Source organism: Cynocephalus volans, chromosome X, assembly GCF_027409185.1.
Source record: "Cynocephalus volans isolate mCynVol1 chromosome X, mCynVol1.pri, whole genome shotgun sequence".
Lineage (NCBI taxonomy): Eukaryota > Metazoa > Chordata > Mammalia > Dermoptera > Cynocephalidae > Cynocephalus > Cynocephalus volans.
The window spans coordinates 23,010,637-23,030,286 of NC_084478.1; the positions used below are offsets into that span (position 1 = coordinate 23,010,637).

Consider the following 19,650-nt stretch of genomic DNA (forward strand, 5'->3'; position numbering starts at 1 on the left):
GATTCAAAACTATTTCAAAAACTAGCATTTGTAGAAATAAAAAAAAAACTTGCTCTAATAGCACACCAGCCTTTTCAGCTCAAACATCCTACTGAGAAAAAATAGGAAAGCTGGAAGATATTAAAGATATTGTTTGAAGGCACCACAAATCAAAGGAAGAAAGCATTCAAAAAGACAGAATCTCAATTAGGAGAGAAGCCTTTGTCATGAGAACCACTCACATTTGTTACCACTTCTCCCTTGAAGGCTTTTGCTGATTCCAAGGATGTGAGTGAGGATCCAGGAGGCTTCAGCAGAAAGTTGGAGCTGAGCAGCTAAGCAGCTGAGAAAGACTTCTGGCAGTCTCACCCAACCAAGAGGACACCGATTAAACCTGACAGTTGACAGACAAAACGAATCACAGAAAACAAACCAAGGGTTCATTTGGCATCACCAAGGGGTTATGTCCTAAGGTCAATATAAACCTAAAATAGAAAACTCCACACAAAGCTCGAGATCCAGCTTTAAAAGGACTCAATTTCTGACCGCAGCTTGATTAACTGTCCCCACCCTAACTGCCTGTCAAATGCAAACGTATGCCAGAGAATGATAAAATCACCCAGAAACTCCAGTTATCTCTACACTATTTCATACAGAAAATCCAGCCTGCAATCAAAAGTACCCACACATGCAGAAAGCGAATGGGGTGGGAAAGGACTAGCATCAGGATTGGGATCCATTTTCTCCATATAATGAGGATGTCTGGAACAGAAAGAACTAAGACTTGGTGATTCCCACACAATTTACAGCAACAGTGAGATACCACTACACACCTGCTAAATGAGAAACAATGAAAAATACTAACCATAATAAGTGCTGACAAGTACTTAATCAAAGGTGACTCTTTTACACTGCTGGTAGGATTTAACACACAGTATGTTCACTGCAGAACATTTACACAAATTCTAAAGTATCTGAAAGGCACCACTATCATGTGATCTAGCCTTTCAGTTCCATGAAATTAAAAAATAAATAAATAAATAAATAAAAATTTACATCCATACAAAGACACCTTCAAGAATATCCATAACACAGGAAAGGATGGATGGCTTTGGCAAGATGAGAAGGGAACAATATGAGGTTCATAAGGAACCTTGGTGGAAGAGGAGAGGATGTTTATGTTATCTTGATTGTGATGACAGTTTCATTAACACATGAAAGTCTTTAAACTTTTTTGATGACTTTAAAATTGTGTGGTTTATTTTAAATCAACTATACCTCAAAGAATTGTTCCAAATGTGCAGTATGCTCCAAATATGTGTCGCAAAGAAATTTCAGATCATTAAATTTAAAACAGGAAGTACTAAAATCTGTAAATCTGATAAACAAGCTCAAGTATTTGTAAAATTACCCAGTAATCTTAATCTAAAAAAAATGAAAAACAAAATTAAGATCAATGGATGAAATATTTTCAGTTACAAAAAGCAGAATCAACAAATCCAAAAGTTGTTTTTAGATGTTACTTTTGTTGTTTTTCTTTTCTGTAATAGGTTTAAAAATGATGAACACTTGAGACACTTATCAACACAAAAACCAGACATTATTACCAGGAATGGAGAATTATCTGTCCAGATCCTTGAGACATACACATAATATTTTAAGCAACCTTACGCTGATAAAATTCAAGTTACATGAAATCAGTAAATTCTTTAAAAAAATGAAATTAGAGAAAAATTTAGGATAAAAGAAATGCTTCTCAATTATATTATGAGACTGGTATAAACTTTACACGAAATCAATACTATAAGAAAGATAAGAAAATAAAATCAGTGGTTATAGTGGAGAACAGGAGAAATATAGCACCATCTTTCCAATGCTGAAGGAAAAATTAAAACTGTCAATTGAGAATTCCATATGTAGAAAAATTATGCTTTCACTGAGAGTGAAATAAGAAACAACCAAGCTTGAGACAATTTACCACTGGGAAAACTGTAAAAGAAGTAACGCTAAAGGAAGTCATTCAGGGTGAGGGTAGAGTTATCTCTCCTGGTGCAAACTAAGAACTGCAGGAAGAAGTGAAAAGCTCTGATTAAGTAAAATATGTGAATAAATACACGATTATTTACGATTATTTATTTAATTAATAACTGAGTAGAGCTAACTACTCTGTTCAAGCAAAACATCACAACAAAATAGAATTCCCATCTTTAACTATGTTATCTAAGGTCCACCCAGACCAGGCTGTATTTACCTAGTTAACTCAAATCACCACCACATGGCATCCATAGCGGTGCAGTTGGAAGCTGGTACGTTTATACTTGCTGTTACTAAAGAGTGCACCCTCCACCACACCACAGTGGTAATGGAGAGCAGGTAGAAAGTTTGGACTTCTACTCTCTGGGAATTAATGATATACTGCTCCCGTTCTTGCTGATGTGCCGTCAGAGGAAGCTCAGAGAAGAGTAACAGATTTCACCACAGCCCATGCTAAAGAAGTCACTCTATATGGTGTGAGTAGTATGCACAAGAGGAGCTGTGACCTGCCACTCTTAGTGGAAGCCTAGTGGGGGGACAGAACTTCCAACCCTACACAGGAGTAACGAGGAACATCCCCCACTCAGGAGTCCATGGAGGCCAAGGGTTGAATCTGGACTTGTACAATCACCTGGCAACAGAGGCCGTGCCTTCACTTTTCCCCTCCTGATGTGGTGCAAAGGAAATAATCATTGATCCTGAAGGCAGAAAAAGAGTAATTACCCAGTCAGGAAACAGAAAGGAAATACGAATAAGGGGTGGGTAGGAGAACAAAGTCTCAGAGACCTGTGGGTCAATAACAAAGGTTCTAACATTCCTGTCATTAGAATCCCATAAGGAGTGGACAGAGTATAGTATTGCGAATACTTTTATAAATAATGCCTGAAAACTTCCCAATTTGTCAAACAAAATCTATATGTACAAGGCCTAACAATATTCTCCCAGGATAAACCTGAAGAATTCCAGACCAAGATACATCATGACCAAAATTCTGAAAACTAAAGATAAAAAAAAAAAAAAAATTGAAAGCACCAAGAGAGAAATGGCTTACCAAAAGAGAAAAAAGATATGACAACATTCTAATTATGTTGAATTTATCATCAAAAACCAGGGAAGCTAGACGAAAGTGCCACATTTTTCAAGTGCTGAAAGAAAAGAAATGTGAAATTCTAAACCCACTGAAAAGATCCTCAGGAATCAATTGAAAACCAAGACATTTTCAGATGAAAGAAAACTAAGAGAATTTATTGTCAGCACAACTACCCTAAAATATTAGCTAAAGGAAGTTCTCTAAACAGAAAGAAATTAAAAAATCAGAAATCGTGGAATATCCAAGAAGAAGGAAGGACAAGGTGAGCAAAAGCCAGGTGAATACAATAAACCAAGTTTCTCTTCTTGAGTTTTCTAAATAAGGTTTTTCATGAGAAGTAAAAATTATAACATTTTCTTATGTGGAGATCAAAGTATGAAGAAGAAGTATTTAAGACAATTATATTAAAAATAGTGGGCGGGTAAAGAGATGTAATAGGAGATAAGGTTTTTACCACATCACTAAAAGTTTTAAACTAATGACACCAGATTGTGATAGGTATACATATACATATATATTTGTGTGTATATATATATATACACACATATATAAGGTTAAGAGTAATCAGTAAAATAGTAAAATAGTAATGCAGAAAAACACACTCAAATACACTATACATAAATAAAAATAAAAAATCAAATTACAAAATTTTTTAAAATACCCTCAGGAAGGCAGACAAAGGAAAATGAAGAAAGAAAAACAGAGAAAACAAACAGAAAAAAAGTTATAGCGCACTTAAATCCTAACATACAGATAATAACATTAAATGAAAATGATGTATACAATTGTATAACAACTAAAAGACAAATATCGGCTGAGTGAATTAACAAAAAAATGACTCAACTATTTTCTGTCTACAACAAACTTGCTTTAAATATAACGACATAAGCAGACTGAAAGTAAAGGATAAGGAAAGATATACCAAAAATTTTCAAATAAAGCAGGAATGGCAATAAGAGTATTACATGAAGCAGAATTCAGAGCAAAGAAAATTACCAGAGACAAAGATGGACATTATGTTATATAATAACAAATGGCCAGTTCAACAAAAAGATGCAGAAATCCTGAATATGTATGCACCCAAAACAGAGCTACAAAGTATGAGAAGCAAAACTGATACACTAGAAAGAATAAATAGTTGAATTCACAATTATAGCTAGAGACAACAACCACTGTCTCTCAACAGTAGACAGAAAAATTACATAGATTCAGCAAAATTTCTGAAGAAATCAACACCACCATCAATCAAGAGGATGTGTTCCACAATTACAGAACACTGCACCCAACAATAGCAGGAGACAAATTTCTTGCCATTGTCCATGGAACATACACCAAAACGAATCATATTGTCAAGCATAAAATAAACCTCAAAAAATTTAAAAGGACTGAAATCACAAGAATATGTTCTGTGATCATAATAAAATCAAATGGGAAATCAATAACAGAATCATAACTGGAAAACCTCCAAAAATTTTCAAACAAAAATATTCACTTGCAAATAATCCATGGGTCAAATAAAATTTATTTTTAAAAAAGTCACTGAAATACATATAAAATAAAATGTATCAAATCAACATTTAAAGCAGAAAACAGAAATAGAAAAATAGCAAGCTAAATAGGCGGAAACACTTCTCAATTCACTTTATAAAGCTACTATTATCATTATATCAAAATCAGACAATAATGCATCACGAGAAAAAACCGATCTACAGACACAAAACTATAAAATCCTTAAGATAATGGCAGCAAATAGAACTCAGCAATATATAAAAAGTTTATGCACCACAAACAAGCACATAATTCCAGGGATACACACAAAAAGGTAACCGTGGAATGTGATGGGTATGTAAATTAGTTTGACTATAGCAATCAGTTTGCTATGTCCGTGTATATCAAAAAATCACGTTGTACACCTTAAATTTATACAATAACTAAAAAACACAATTAATGTAATCTACCATATTAACGTGCTAAGAAATGAAAATAAAATGAGCACAGTAACTGATAAAGCAAAAGCAATTAAACAAATTGAACACCCATTTGTGATAAAAACTCTCAGAAAAACACGAATACACGGGAGTTTCCTAAACTTGATGGAGCAGCTGCAAAATGCCTACAACATTCAGTATATATAATGGTGGAAAAATGAATGCTTCACTGGTAGGTTCAGGAATAAGGCAAATATGCCCATTTTCACCACTCTCTATTCAAAAAAGTGCTGGACGGTTTTTGAGGGCAACAAAGCAAGAGAAGGAAATAAAAGGCATATAAACCTGAAAGGAAGAAAAAAAAAAAACTACCTATACTTGCAGGTGTCGTGATGTGTACAGAGACAATCTCAACGAAACTACGAAAAAGAATCCTTAGAAATAAGAAGTAACACTGGCAAGGTTATGAGACGCAAGAGGAACATATAAATCCCGTTGTATTTCTATATACTCATGATAGACATATGGACACGAAAATAAAAAATACTACAGAATTTACAATTGCTTCAAAAGTTAAATACTCAGACTTAAATGTAACAAAGCATCTACTGGCATTCTACGCTAAAAGTTACATAACACTGATGAGAGAAATCAAAGATTATGGAAAGACAAATCAAACAAATGGACAGACATACTCTGCACATGGATTGAGGGCTAACCATGGTAAAGATTTAAATTGTCACCTAAGTGATATAAAGGTTTAATACAATTTCTAAGTAAATTCCAACAATACTATTTGGAAATATTCAGAATACTGTCCTAAGATTGATATAAACGGGAAAAAGAGCTAGAATACTTAACATTTTGAAATAACAAATTATGTGGGAAAACTCACTCCACTTAATTTCAAGATGTATTATACAGCTATAGTAATCAAGACAGTGTGGTATTCATAGTAAGATAGACACACAGATGAAAGAAACAGAAAAAGAACCCAGAAATAACCCTACACAGCATGGCCAATTAATTTTTGATAAAGCTACAAACAATTCTATTGAGAAAGAGTATTTTCAAAAATTATGCAATAGCAATTGGACATTCATAGGCCCATAATTTGATTTCGATCTAAACTTCATGATGCCTCATACAAAAATAACATCAAAATGTATCATAAATTTTTTTAAAAATCTATAAAATAGACTTTTAGAAAAGAAATAAGATTAAAAACATTCCAGACATCGGGCAAGACAAAGAGTAATCAGATTTGACATCAAATATACAATCCATACAAGGGAAACGTGAGAAATTAGGCTTGGTCAATATTAAACACTTACTATGCTAATAGCTTTATTTTCTATTAAGCAAACAGAGAGAGAAGCTACATACTGGGAAAAATATCTATAAGCCGAATATGTGACAGAAAACGAGTATCTGTAATATAGAAAGTATTCTGATAACACACATTTTAAAAATTCCAACTGTAAAATGGTCAAAAGAAATAGAGATTTCACTAAAGAGGATATACAAATAGCAAATAATCACATGGAAACATGTTTAACATTATAATTATTTGGTAAATGCAAATTAAAATCACAATGCGATATCACTACACAGCTATCCTAATGGCTAAAATAAAATATAGTGACACCATGAAATGCAGACAAACTCAGACACTCTTTCTTGGAATGTAAGATGGTGCAGCCACTGTTACAAATTGCAGCAGTCTGAAAAAAAAAAAAATCCCTGAATATGCAAGTACCATATGACAGAGCATTGCACTCTTTGGTATTTAGCAAAGAGAACTAAAGACGCATGTTTCCAAGGAAACATATACAGAAATGTTTGACCCAGATTTATTTGTAATAGCCCCAAACTGAAAACACCCAGATGTCCCTCAAATAGTTAAACAAGATGTGGTATATCTATAGCATGGAATTCTACTCAGCAATAAAAACTTTAAAAACCTATTTATACACGCAAAAATCTTTATGAATCTCTGGATAATTAAATTGAGAGAGAAAAAAAAATGTCCCAAAGGTCACATACAGAATGATTCCATGAATATAATGTTAATAAAATTTTTTAAAAATTACACTAATGAAGAAAAGATCATTAGTTGCCAGAAGTCAAGGATGGGGAGACGAACGACAGGGGCCTGCCTATAACAGGGAAACGAGAGGGATTCTTGTGGCGATTGAAATGTTCTCTATCTTGACTGTATAATTATTAATATCCTGCTTGAGATAGTGCTCCATGGATTTCAAGATTTTAATCCTGGGAGAAAATAAGTAAAGGGTACATGGACCTTTTCATATTAATTCTTGTAACTGCAAATGAATGTACACTTATCTCAAAATAGAAAGTTAAGTTAATTTTGTTCATAGTCTTGATATAGAATTGGGATTAATTGGCTATGGGAGGAAAACACCTATTAATTAAAACTGATTTTAAATAATAGGTTTAGGGAAAAAAAAAAAAAAAAAAAAACCTGCCTCCTGTAATAATCAACGAGTCCAAGCATCCTGCTGAGAAAAACTGGGAAAGCTGGAAATATATGAAAGATATCCCTTTGAGGTATTACAAGTTTAAGGGGGCAAGAATTAAAGGTCCAGAATTTCAGGAGGAAGTAAAGCCCAAGTGGTGAGATCTAACTTTGGTATCAACTTCGCCACAAAGTATTTGTTAATTCAAAGATCTGAATGAGCACTCAAGATGCTAACACAAAATTGAGGCTGAGAAACTAAGCATCTGACGGTCTTCCAGTACTATCTCCATCACAGGCAGCACAAATTTAGCTCAGAGCCTACCAAAGCAGAAGGCTAATTAGTGTTTTAAAATTTTAGGTTCTTTTGACATCCTAGAGGGGATATGCACTAAATGTCTATGTGAACAAGAAATACAATATAACTTGAAATCCAGCTTCAAAAGTTCTCAAGGTCAGAAAGGGCATTTCACCAGGTTACTGCCTCTCAATAGCAAAAGAAATGGTCCCTGGAGGAAGATATAATCACCCAGAGCCTGCAATTATCTCTATACTACATCAAACAGAAAAGCCAGCATGCAATAAAAAAGAACTATACATGCAAAACATGAACGGAAAGGATTAGCATCAGGCCTTTAATCTGTTTTCTCCATTTACTGGGAATGCTTGGAACACAAAGAACTATGACTTGGTTATACCTTGCAACATAAGCAACAATGTGATACCAGTGCATACCTATTGGAAGGGCTACAGCGAAAGTTCTGACCATGACAAACAATGGCAAAGATGTTGAGCACCTGTGACACTCATATTGCTGGTAAGCTGTAAAATGGTATAATGTTGCAAACTACTTTGTCATACTGTAAAATAACTTAAAGAAACCCTAATCATGCGATCCAGTCATCCATTTCTGGAAGTTTACTTTTTTTTAAGAAAATGAAAGTATATGTCCATAGAAAGACTTACACAAGGAGGTGCATAGCATGGGGAAAATGTGGAGTGTTTGGGCAGAATCAGCAGAGAGGGATACATATATGCACAAGAAACTTGGAAAAGAATGTGACATGGATAGTTACATTATCTTGATTATGGTGACTGTTTCACAATATATAATATCTCAAAACATATATTGTTCATTTAAAAGTTGTGCAGTTTATTAAGTGAATTACACCTCAATAAAGCTATTACGATGTATGAATTGACCCAAAATATATCCAAATGAAAATAAATAGCATTAATTGCACAAGTGAAAATACTGACAATTTAAGATATGACAGCTGACCTCAAGCAATTGAAAAATGAGTAATTTACTATAAAAATAATTGAAGACATGAAACAATAAAATTAAATCAGTGAATGAAATTTTAATGATTGCAGAGATTGACGAATCCCAAAGTTTTTATTGAAATGAATATAAAATTGACAGATCCCTTGCACAAATTATGGAGAAAAATAAAAGAAACCTATTACCAGTACGAGAAACGTAGATTGAATCACCACTACCAATCCTGTAGACAAACACATAATACTACAAATTGATATTTATATAAATTTTATGCTAACAAATTTTATAGTGTATGGAATGACAAAAAATTTTAAAAGTGGGCAATCTCAATATTCCTTCAATTATTAAATCAGTAGTGTTTATAAAAAAAAACTTTTTTACAAAAGAATTCTATGTCTTAGTGCCAGAATTCCTGAACTTTTCCATATAATGAGAAAGAAATAACACCAATCTTGTTCAAAGTCTTCCGCAGAATAGAAGAACACTCTCCCAAATGTTATAGGAGAACTTTGTAAACTTTACATCAAATTGATGAGGATATTATAAGAAAGTAAATCAACCGTTCATATCCTGCATGACCAAACCACAGAAAACGACAACTTATGTTTTATATTAAAAATCAAGGATGCATTAATTATAAAACACAATGCTCAAATTGTGGTTAATCCAAGAACGAATTCTTGTTGGTTTAACATTTTGAAATCAAACCACTTATTAAAAAGTAAGAAAAAAATGTACTATTACAAAGGGAATAACCATTTGACATAATTTGCCACACTTAAGATTAAAAACTAAAACTCAGAACACTGCAGCAAATATCCTACTCAATGGAAAAACATTGAAAATTTACCCCTGAAATCAGAAAAGATACAACAATATCTCCTGTCCCCAGTTCTACGCAACATTTTATGGCGGTCTTAGCCAGGGCAATAATGCAAGAGAAAATGTAAAAGACCAGAAATTTAAAAGGAAGATATGCAAACATCACTATTAAAACATTACATGTTTATGTTTCCAGACTATCTAAAAGCAATCTGTAGGAAATTCATTAGAATTAATAAGCGTTAGCAAGATTGATGGACACAAAAGAGTCAAACATAAACACATTTGTCAGAGAATAGCAGTTTTTTAATGAACTTTGTATACATATCATCAGAAATGGCAGACAAACCCTAGAGGACAAGGATTTGTTTTTTAGGCTTTTTCTATATACTTATTGCATAAACTTTGAGAGTCGTCATAACCCTGATCATTGTTGTCAATTTTCTCCGATATCACGGTAACAGAAGCCCCTTAATATAAAGGAAACTATATAATACACTTGACGTTTAATGTCAGTGAAACTTCTAATTCTGTAGTTTTTAAGCATAGCTTCTTTTCCTGTTATGCACTAACTCAAAAAAAGAAGAAAAGCATATGCCACCTTTTGTCAATTTCTTTGGTTTTTCATTTATTAATTACACATACATCGTGTGCTCACTGAACACTCTCCAAAATGCAGATCTCCATTCCTTTCACAAGTAACCATGACTAGCAGCGAACTGTGTGTATTAATAGATCTACACACACATATGTATTCACATAAATAGTATATTTACAAATTGTGGACAGATTGGAAAGTAAATTACAATTTGCTTTCTTTTTAGCAATATATCCTGGAAGTTTTTTCCATAAGTCTAGCTTTAAATTGGTTGAAAAAGCTACCTAGTATTCATGGTACAGACAAAGCATAATTTACTCAGAAATAGCAATTTTGCCATATTCGGACCCATAATTTCATGTACATGTGTGAATAATTGTGTCAGATGTGGTATTAGAAGGTGAATTACATTATAGAAGTTTAAGTAAAAAAAAAGCCAAATGATTTTCAAAAAGCCAGTTCTATTTTATACCACTTTGACAACCTCGTAGCAAGATATTATATAGAGTCTTGCTATGAATAACTTGAACTAAGTATTAAGCATATTTAAGAGAGTAATTGCCAATTTATACATAGCTTGTGTGTACATCAGTACTTAGATGCAACGTTAAGTCCATTTGTTAACCTATCATTATAATTATTTTAAATACCAAAATTATTACATATTAAGCCTATCGAATTGTTACGCATATCCTCTCATCATTGGCCTCTGTTCTATCTGTCCACAGAAAGTACATGTCCATGCTGATAGATTCTGATTGCTACTCATAGATTCTGATATTTGCTACATTTCTATGAATCGCTTCTGATATGGTTTTGCCAAAGTTTAATGTTACTGAATGCTGTAGAATAGCCTTAGATATAAAATATTTTGCAATAAAAGTGTCACCTCCTTATTCTCCCTCAAGGGGTTTTGGCATTTCTCATTCAATTTCTCATCCAAGTCACAAGTAATACCAGATCAGCAATAAGAATAACAAACCATTTGGATATTTTATGTGGAAATGTGCTTAATTTATTTCAAGTTGTGCACATGCAGATATCTTTACGTATTGAAGATAAAATTAAATGTTTGCTTTTTGGCTTTTCTTATTTTTCATACCAGCTATATGTTCTGCTTTTCTTTGTTTTATTGTTACTGTCCAATAAATTACCTTCTATTTACACATATGGAATAACCTGCATTGACATAAAATATATTGAAGTTTTTGAAGTCTTAGTAAACTGTATATTTGGCACCTATGTGAAATATAAGTAATATTAATGAAGTAAGCTAATGTATACCCACGAAATACTTCACAGAAATAGATATAGATTACCCATCCATGAACAATGATTTAAATGACAGCTGCCTTCTTAGCAGGATCCACGGAGAACAAGAAATATGGTATGCAATCTTTCCAATGCTGAGGAACAAGGTAAAATTTGAAACCCAGAACCATGAGAGCAGTACCCAAGCCACACACATAACCAAAGGTAAAGGATGAATACCTTTTTGGTAAGAAACTTAAAGATAAAACCTGTGACAAAACAGTGTCTTATGCTGACCAGACGAAGAACTCAAAAAAGCCAAGCTAGAAGATGACAACATGGGGAAATATCTGAGAAAGGATATCAGAAACCGTACTCTGCAGTAGAAACAGACTTCATAAAATTAGTCCAGTTTTGTCACCAAACAAACACCAGACAAATGGCAGCACCAAGCCAGCTGGGGGATAAATGTCCATATTTCCTACCTTATATTATGCAACATGTCCACTTCTTAACAGCAACAAAAATTATGAGACATTGAAAGAAACGGGAAAGTGTGACACATATAGAGGACAAAAGGCAAACATCAGACACTGCCTTTGGGGGGACCCAGATGTTGGACTAGCAGACAGATGTTACAACAGCTATTATAAATATGTTCAGAGAACAAAAGAAAACCATGTTTTGAAATTTAAAGAGATATACTATTAGCAATGACACATCAAATACAGAATATTAATAAACACTTAGAAATTCTTATTTTTAGAACGTACTAAATTGAAATTCTTTTTTTTTTCCTGCAGAAAACTATGATTAACCAAATTAAAAATTCACTAGATGACTACAAAAGGAAATTTGAGATGACAAAGAAAAATCACCAAATTTGAACATAAATCAATAGAAATCATGCAATTGGAAAAACAGAAGGGAAAAGGAATGAGGAACAGAGCCTCAGATAAATTCGGGACACAATCAAGAATACCAATATACACATAACTAAGTACCAGATGAGGCAAGAGAGAATAGGATAGAACATATATTCAAAGTAACAATAGCTAAAAACCTCCCAGAATTCAATGAAAAACATTAATCTACACACCTAAGAACTCAATGAACTTCCAAGAAGTTAAATGCAAAGAGATTCACATCAAGAGATATCACAGTCAATATGCTGAAAGCCAAAAATGAAGAGAAAATATTGAAAGCAGGAAGAGAGAAGTCAATCAGCACATAGAAGTAATCATGGGTAAGGCCAGCAGATTGTTTTTCATCAGAAACGCTGCCAGAATGCACTGGCATGACATATTCAAAGTGCTGAAAGAAAAAAGAAACTGTCAACCAAGATGCCTGTTTCCAGCAAGGCCATCTTTCAAAATGAAGGAAAAATTAAAACTTTCTCAGATAAATAAAAACAAAGAATTTATTGTTAATATCCTGCAATGTAAGAAATGTTAAATGAAGTTCTTCAGCAGGAGAGGAGTGATAGTAGACAGCAGGTAGAATCTGTATGGAAAAAAATTAAGATCTCCAGTAATAGTAATTGTGTAGGTAATGATTAAAAAAAGCATACTGACTTACTGAGTTTCCTTTCTAGTCATAACTGACTTAAAGGACAATTGCACAAAACAATATCAATAAACTTGTATTTTGGTCATATAGCATATATCAATGTAATATATTTGACAATAAGCACATGATAAAGAGGCATGTGAATGAAACTACATAGGAGTAAGAAATTAAGACCAGATGGTAACACAGATTCACAGAAAACAAATGAAAAAATTCAGAAGTAGTACATCAGTTTAATACAAAACCAAATGAACTCTACAAATATAATTCACTCTCCTTTCTACTCCCTTCTTCAATAGACGTTAGATTGTATACAGCAATAAACATAAACGTATTTTGTAGTGTGTAACATACAAAAACAAATGAATAAAAAAACAGCATGAAAATGTGGGAGTTTAATGGTAGTAAATATTCTGTATCCTACTGGATGGATGTATAGAATGGATGTATAGATTAATTTCGTGTAAATCTGAGAACTGGTGGACTAATGAGTACAAAACTATGCTCTCTGTCCTAAGTGAATCATTGGCGGTATATGCATGTATTGAAACAACACACTTTACTCCACAAATATGTAAAACTAAATGTTCAAATTTAAAAAATAGTGTAGTGTAAATCCAAACTAGATTCTGATAAAATTTATACTGTAAATCATAGAGAAACCATTAAGATAATAACCTGAAAGTGTGATGAAAATTATTAAAGAAATTAAAATGGTACACAGAAAAAGTTTACTTAATTAAAGGAAGTAAATGAGGAGTACAAGGAAAAAATAGTCATAAGTCACATAGAAAACAAAACCAAAATAAAGTCAGACACAAATCCAACCATATCAAACGCAATATTAAATGTGAAAGGATTAAGCAATCCCAGCAAAGGAAAAGATTGTCAGAATAAATAAAAGAACATATAGCTCTACGCTGTCTACATGGGACACATTATATTCAAAGTTGCAAATACGCAGAAAGTAAAAGAATGGAAGAAGCACCATACAAGGAACAACTGTGAGAAAGCTGGAGTGGCAGAACAGAACATGTAGGCACAAAATCAGGCAAAAAATCAACAATTATATGCAAGATGTGAACAACATCATAAAATAAGGAGGCCCAAAAGACACCTGTATAATACTCCATCCCACAATTGCAGAATACACATCCTTTGCATGTGTACATGGAACATTTACAGCGTAGACCTCATACTAGGCCGTAGAACAAACCTCAACAGAGTAAAAGTACCGAAGTGCAACAACGTATGTTTTCTAGCACAACACACTGAAATTACAACTCAACAACAGACAGAAATTTGGAAAATTTTTGAAATGTAAAAATTAAACCATATTGTACAACATAAAAAGTACGTCAAAAAAGAGTTCAAATGAAAAATTAGAACATTAAAAATACAACTAATTTTGCGAAGCAAAATGTTAAGTAATATTTTAAATATAAAACATGATTTATAAACTTCATTGAAATGTCAGATGAAGATCTACACATTTAACTGAATATTCAATTTTCTCATTTAAAAAAATAATGGAAAATTTCCACAAGACATTTAAATAAAATATAGGACAAAAAGACCACAAAGAAAAGGGGGGGATAAATGGAATTTCCCTGTTGGGAGGTTGCATTTATATAAACTGATACTTTCTTAACTCTAAGTTGACCAAGATAAGTAAAGGATTCATTTGCCAAACTCTATTTCAACCAGTAAACATAACTCACAACACAAAGAAGTATAACTAACATTTTGGTTACTAATGAAGTTTAAAAACTACCACAAAACTTATATCCTATAATATATTCCAAATTTACTTGTCTGCTTTACACTATGGCATACCTCAATAATGTACCCCCACCACATGATCCATACCTGGCACATGTTGGCAACTGGAGAAACATTTAGGCAATCAATGAAAACGTTTAAGTGCAGTACATTAAGCAGAAAAAGACAGAAGAGATGCACTCTTCAGAAGATTACTTGCCTTTAAAGTAAATTTACCTTATTGTTATAAAGATTAGGTTAACTTGGTATCAGAGGAAAAACAACTAAATGTCTACCAGGCTAACCATTCGCTGAGAAAAAACTAGGAAAACTTGAAGACATTAGAGATATTATTTGAAGGCACTACAAACCCAAGGAAGCAATCATTTGAAGAGACAAGATCTCAGAAGAGAAGCCCAGGGCATGACATCCAAGTTTGGTAACTCTTTTTTCCTCAAAATATATGATAACTCAAAGGAGATGACTACGAAGCCAAGACGCTAAAGCAAAAAGGTGTAGTTTAGAAACTAAACAGCTGAGCAGAGCTTCCAGCAGTCTCAAAAGCTCAGCTCAGAGGACACAGGCAGAGCTAACGGTGAACCAAAGAGAAAAGTTCTGAAAGACACCCAAGGGTTCATTTGGCATCCCTGAGGGATTATGCCGTAAATGTCAATACCAACCAGAAATAGAACACACCTCACAAAACCTGACATCCAGTTCAAAAGGACTAATTCTCTGAGATGAACTATGAGATGAACTTTGTGCCTGCTGACTGCCTCTCAGAAGCAAAAGCAAATGCTCACTAAAAGAAGTAATATTATTTCAGCGTTCTAACCATTTCTATTGCATTTCACACAGAAAATAAAGCATATGATTAAAAATATACATATACGCAAAAGCCTAAATGTGGGGAAAGGATAAGCATCACGATTGTGATCCATTTAGTCCATTTATTGGGGATAACGATGAAAGAAAAAATAATGACTCGTGTACACCATACAATTTAGAGTGACAGCGAGATATCACTGCTCACCTATTAGAGGAGCTACAATTAAAAACACTGACCACAAACATCTCTGAAATAACACCTCTCATATGATTCAGCCATTCCACTTCTTGAAGTTGATCCAAGAAAAAAAGAAATTGCAGATCCATCAACAGACTCATACAGGAATGTGCATAGCATGGCAAAGAAGGGAGGGCTTGGGCGGAATTACGAGAGGAAAGTCCAAAAGTACCCTAGGAAATCTGGGGAGAGGGATAAATATGCTCATAATCTTAGCTGAGGTGATGGTTTCTCTCTCACACACACCAAAATATATAGCGTTTATTTTAATTTGTGCAGTTTATTTTAAATTAATTATACCTCATTTAAGCTCTTAAAAATTGTGTGCTATATATCAAAATACATGTCTAATGGAAAATTTAGGGCATTAATGTAACAGATGAAATCATGCAAATTTAAGATTTAAAAATATTTTTTCATAAAATTAAAAAGTTATTCAGGAATTTAAACCAGAATTTTTAGCATGAAAAACTAAAGTTAACATCAATTAATGAAACCGAAAACAAACAAAAAAAGACAAATGCAAGAGTTTTCTTTTTTTGTGAAAGAATAAAAATGTGATGAATCCCTGGCAACAGTGATCAAGGTGATAAAAAAGAAGACGCACATTATCAACAGCAGGAATTTACAAGGGATCATCATTAGGATACTGAACACATGTGCATCACGTTATGAGCAAATTTGTGCCAATAAATTTAAAATTCATGAAATGATAAAATAAAAAAAATAGCAAAATAGTTAAACTAGGAAATCTCAAGGATTCTTTATTCAATAAACTGCATCTTTATAGGGAAACTTTCCTATAAATGAATTCCAAGTCTTGGATCTAGAATTCCTGATTTTTCCCATATTTGAGAATTAAATAACATCCAATATTTCACAACCACTTAATAAGAGAGAAACAGCAAAAACCGCCCAAAATGTTTTACAGGACCCTTTAAAACTGACACCAAACTGATAAAGACATCATATCAAAAAAATCAAAGGTCTGTATTCCTCATAATAAACATAAAAATTTAAGTGGAATTAAAACTTTACGTTTAACAAACAGAATTCGAAGACACTACAACTACAATGCACCATGAACAAGCTGGATTTAATACAGGAAGGCTGTTCTTGTTGGTTTCACACTTTCAAATCAAACATCTTTGACAAACAAACAAAATCAGGTCACTATGACAGCAGATACAGAAAAGTCATTCGATAAAATTTATCTCCTACAAATGAGGTTTTTTTCTCCTTAAAACAACCCCCCCAAACCTAGAAAACTACAGCACATAAAATAAGTGGTGATATATTGAAAAACTTCTCCTTCATGTCAAAATAGAGACAAGGATGTCTACTACCACCAGTTCTATTTAGTCAGGGAAATCATGCAAGAAAAGAAAGAAAAAAAGCATGAAGTTTGGAAACAATGAAATGAGCCCCGCCATTATCCACTGCATAATTATGCCTGCAGAGAATCTAAAAGCAACTTCTAGATAATGCAGTAGAATTAATAAGTGAATTTATCAAGATTGATGAATACCATACAGCTAAACAAAACACATTTTTCAGAGAATAGGAATTCTTAATACATTTTTCATACACATCATAAAAAAGAGCAGAATAACCACACTGCACAAGGTTATATTTTGAAGATTTTTAGATATGGTTATCAGATAAAATTTGAGTCACTATAACTCTAAAAATTGCTATCATTTTCTCCGATATCATGAAAATAGAGATGCTAACATATAAAATAAACTTTTGTAGAACACTTGACATTTAATTCAAGGGGAACAATAAAAAGATCATTCTTTGTGCAAATTTTCCTACAGTCTTTTGTTTAAGATCTCACTGACTAGTTAGACATCGGCTTCTTTAAAGTGAATCACAATCACTTTTTTTCTTATTTCTTAAACTTGTTTTTTTTTTTCTTATTTCTTTCCTTTCTATTTTCTAGTTCTACATTTCAGCTTGACTTCTTAACTGTTTCTGTACTACATTCTGTATTACTAAAAGGAAAAAGAAAGCAAATGGTAGTTGTTTAGAAAACAATCACTAGTTTAAGTCCTAAAAGGCAGTATTATTTTTAAGTAGCAAAAAAATACTTTGCTAATGCTAAATTAATTTCTAAAACACCAGTAGTATTTTATACTCCCCTGATAATCTGTTATCAAGTTAAGAAACATCTTGTAATTTATTTAATTTGTACTAATTATTAAGCATATTTTAATAGTTAATTAAAATTTATGCTTATTTTGTGTAAATTGTTTGATGTCTCTTATTATTACATTTTCACTTTATATTCAAAATTAGTTTAAACACCAAAAATTTTATATATTGAACTTGTGCGTATACTCTTCTCACTTTCTCTTATGTTCTGTATTTTTGCCTGTTAGTGAATCAACTCCTATGTGTGCTATATTTAATCTATTTCAGACACGGAATATGATTTGACAAAGCAAATATTTTGCTATAGGTAATACAAGTGTCACTTCATTATTCTTTATAAAAAGTTTTCATTCCTTCCCAAACATTTCCTCATGCATGTCAATATCAGCAACACATGAGCAATCATAAAAACAACTTTTAGGGTTTTCTTGGGAATGTGCTTAAATTATTTTATTTTGTATATAATTTGTAGATATTTATCCATTTAAATAAAAATGAGATGTTTCTCCATGGGAGCTTTTCCTTTCCTTTGCTGTGTTTTGTAGTGATTGTCAGTCAAAACATGTTTTATTTTCATTTACATAAATGGAATCCTTAGATTGACACCATAGGTGCTGGAATTTTTGAATTCTTTTTATTAAACTATATGTTAGGCATCTGTATGAAATATACAGAATATCAGTGAAGTAAGCAAATGTATACCAAGTGAAAACGTCTGAGAAATAAAGATACATTACCTATCCCAGAGGGACGATTGGAAAGACGGCTTCCTTCGAGACAGAATCCATGCAGAACCGGAGAAAACGGAGCAGAATCTTCCCAGTGCTGAAAGAAAAAATAAAACCGTCAGCACAGAATTCTACCTGAGGCAACATTATCCTTTCAAACTGAGAGTTGAATAGGACATGTCCACATAAAAAAACCTGAGACAATCTGTGGCGGGACAACCTGTACTTTGCGTTGTTACCTGAAGTCCTTCTGGCTGCTGGAAGTGACCCGTGATGGGAACTGAGAATTTCAGGAGTCCGGAAGAGCACCCGGCGAGAGGGCCACGACGGCGCCCTCCGCTGGTAGCAGTTGGTAATGGCGGGTGATAGAGTTTCAGCCCAGGAATTTGTGTAATGTCACAACTGCCCGCATTGTATGGGTGACCAGAGGCACTAAGCTTTCTCCAGAGTCCAGACAAGGGACCATAAACCCTACTCTTGAAGGAAGGATGTGGCATAGAATGGGTGGCCGTGTTTTTAAAATGTGTCAAATAAAAATCCAATGAAGGAATTTAAATTGAAGAATAAAAAAATTTCAATAATCCCAAAAGTAGACATGGAAGGTGGAATAGACAAATAAAAAGTGATGAAAACAAATAAATAAATAAAAGACTGGCAAAATGGCCAACTTTAAATCAAACAATATTAACGTAAACATGAATTTTTTAAAAGTCTAAACATTCCAATTAAAATGCAGAGTTTTTCAGATTAGGATGAAGTAAGTCCCAATTATATGCTAAATGAGAGGCAATTATATGGAAAGGCACAGTAAGGTTGAAAGTAACAGTACAGACGATAACATACCACGTAAAATTAAGCATAAGACAACCGGAACTGGTAGAGTAAAGCCAAACAAAGTAG

At 33.0% G+C, this 19,650-nt stretch overlaps 1 protein-coding gene across 7 annotated transcripts in view; it reads right to left on the reverse strand.

Moving 5' to 3' along the window:
• LOC134367693 (uncharacterized) overlaps positions 1-18,977 on the reverse strand; it is a 311,105-nt gene extending 292,128 nt beyond the window's left edge. For 4 of the 7 annotated variants that reach the window (XM_063084434.1, XM_063084430.1, XM_063084436.1 and 1 more), the window contains exons 1-2: positions 18,946-18,977; positions 18,760-18,847 (exon numbers count right to left, since the gene is read on the reverse strand). The gene's annotated coding sequence lies outside the window, so the exon portion shown is untranslated. Of the gene's footprint in view, positions 1-18,759; positions 18,848-18,945 lie in introns of those variants that run through there. The other 3 variants (XR_010022435.1, XR_010022434.1, XM_063084431.1) reach the window with 2 other exon arrangements.
• Positions 18,978-19,650: the final 673 nt, after the last annotated feature.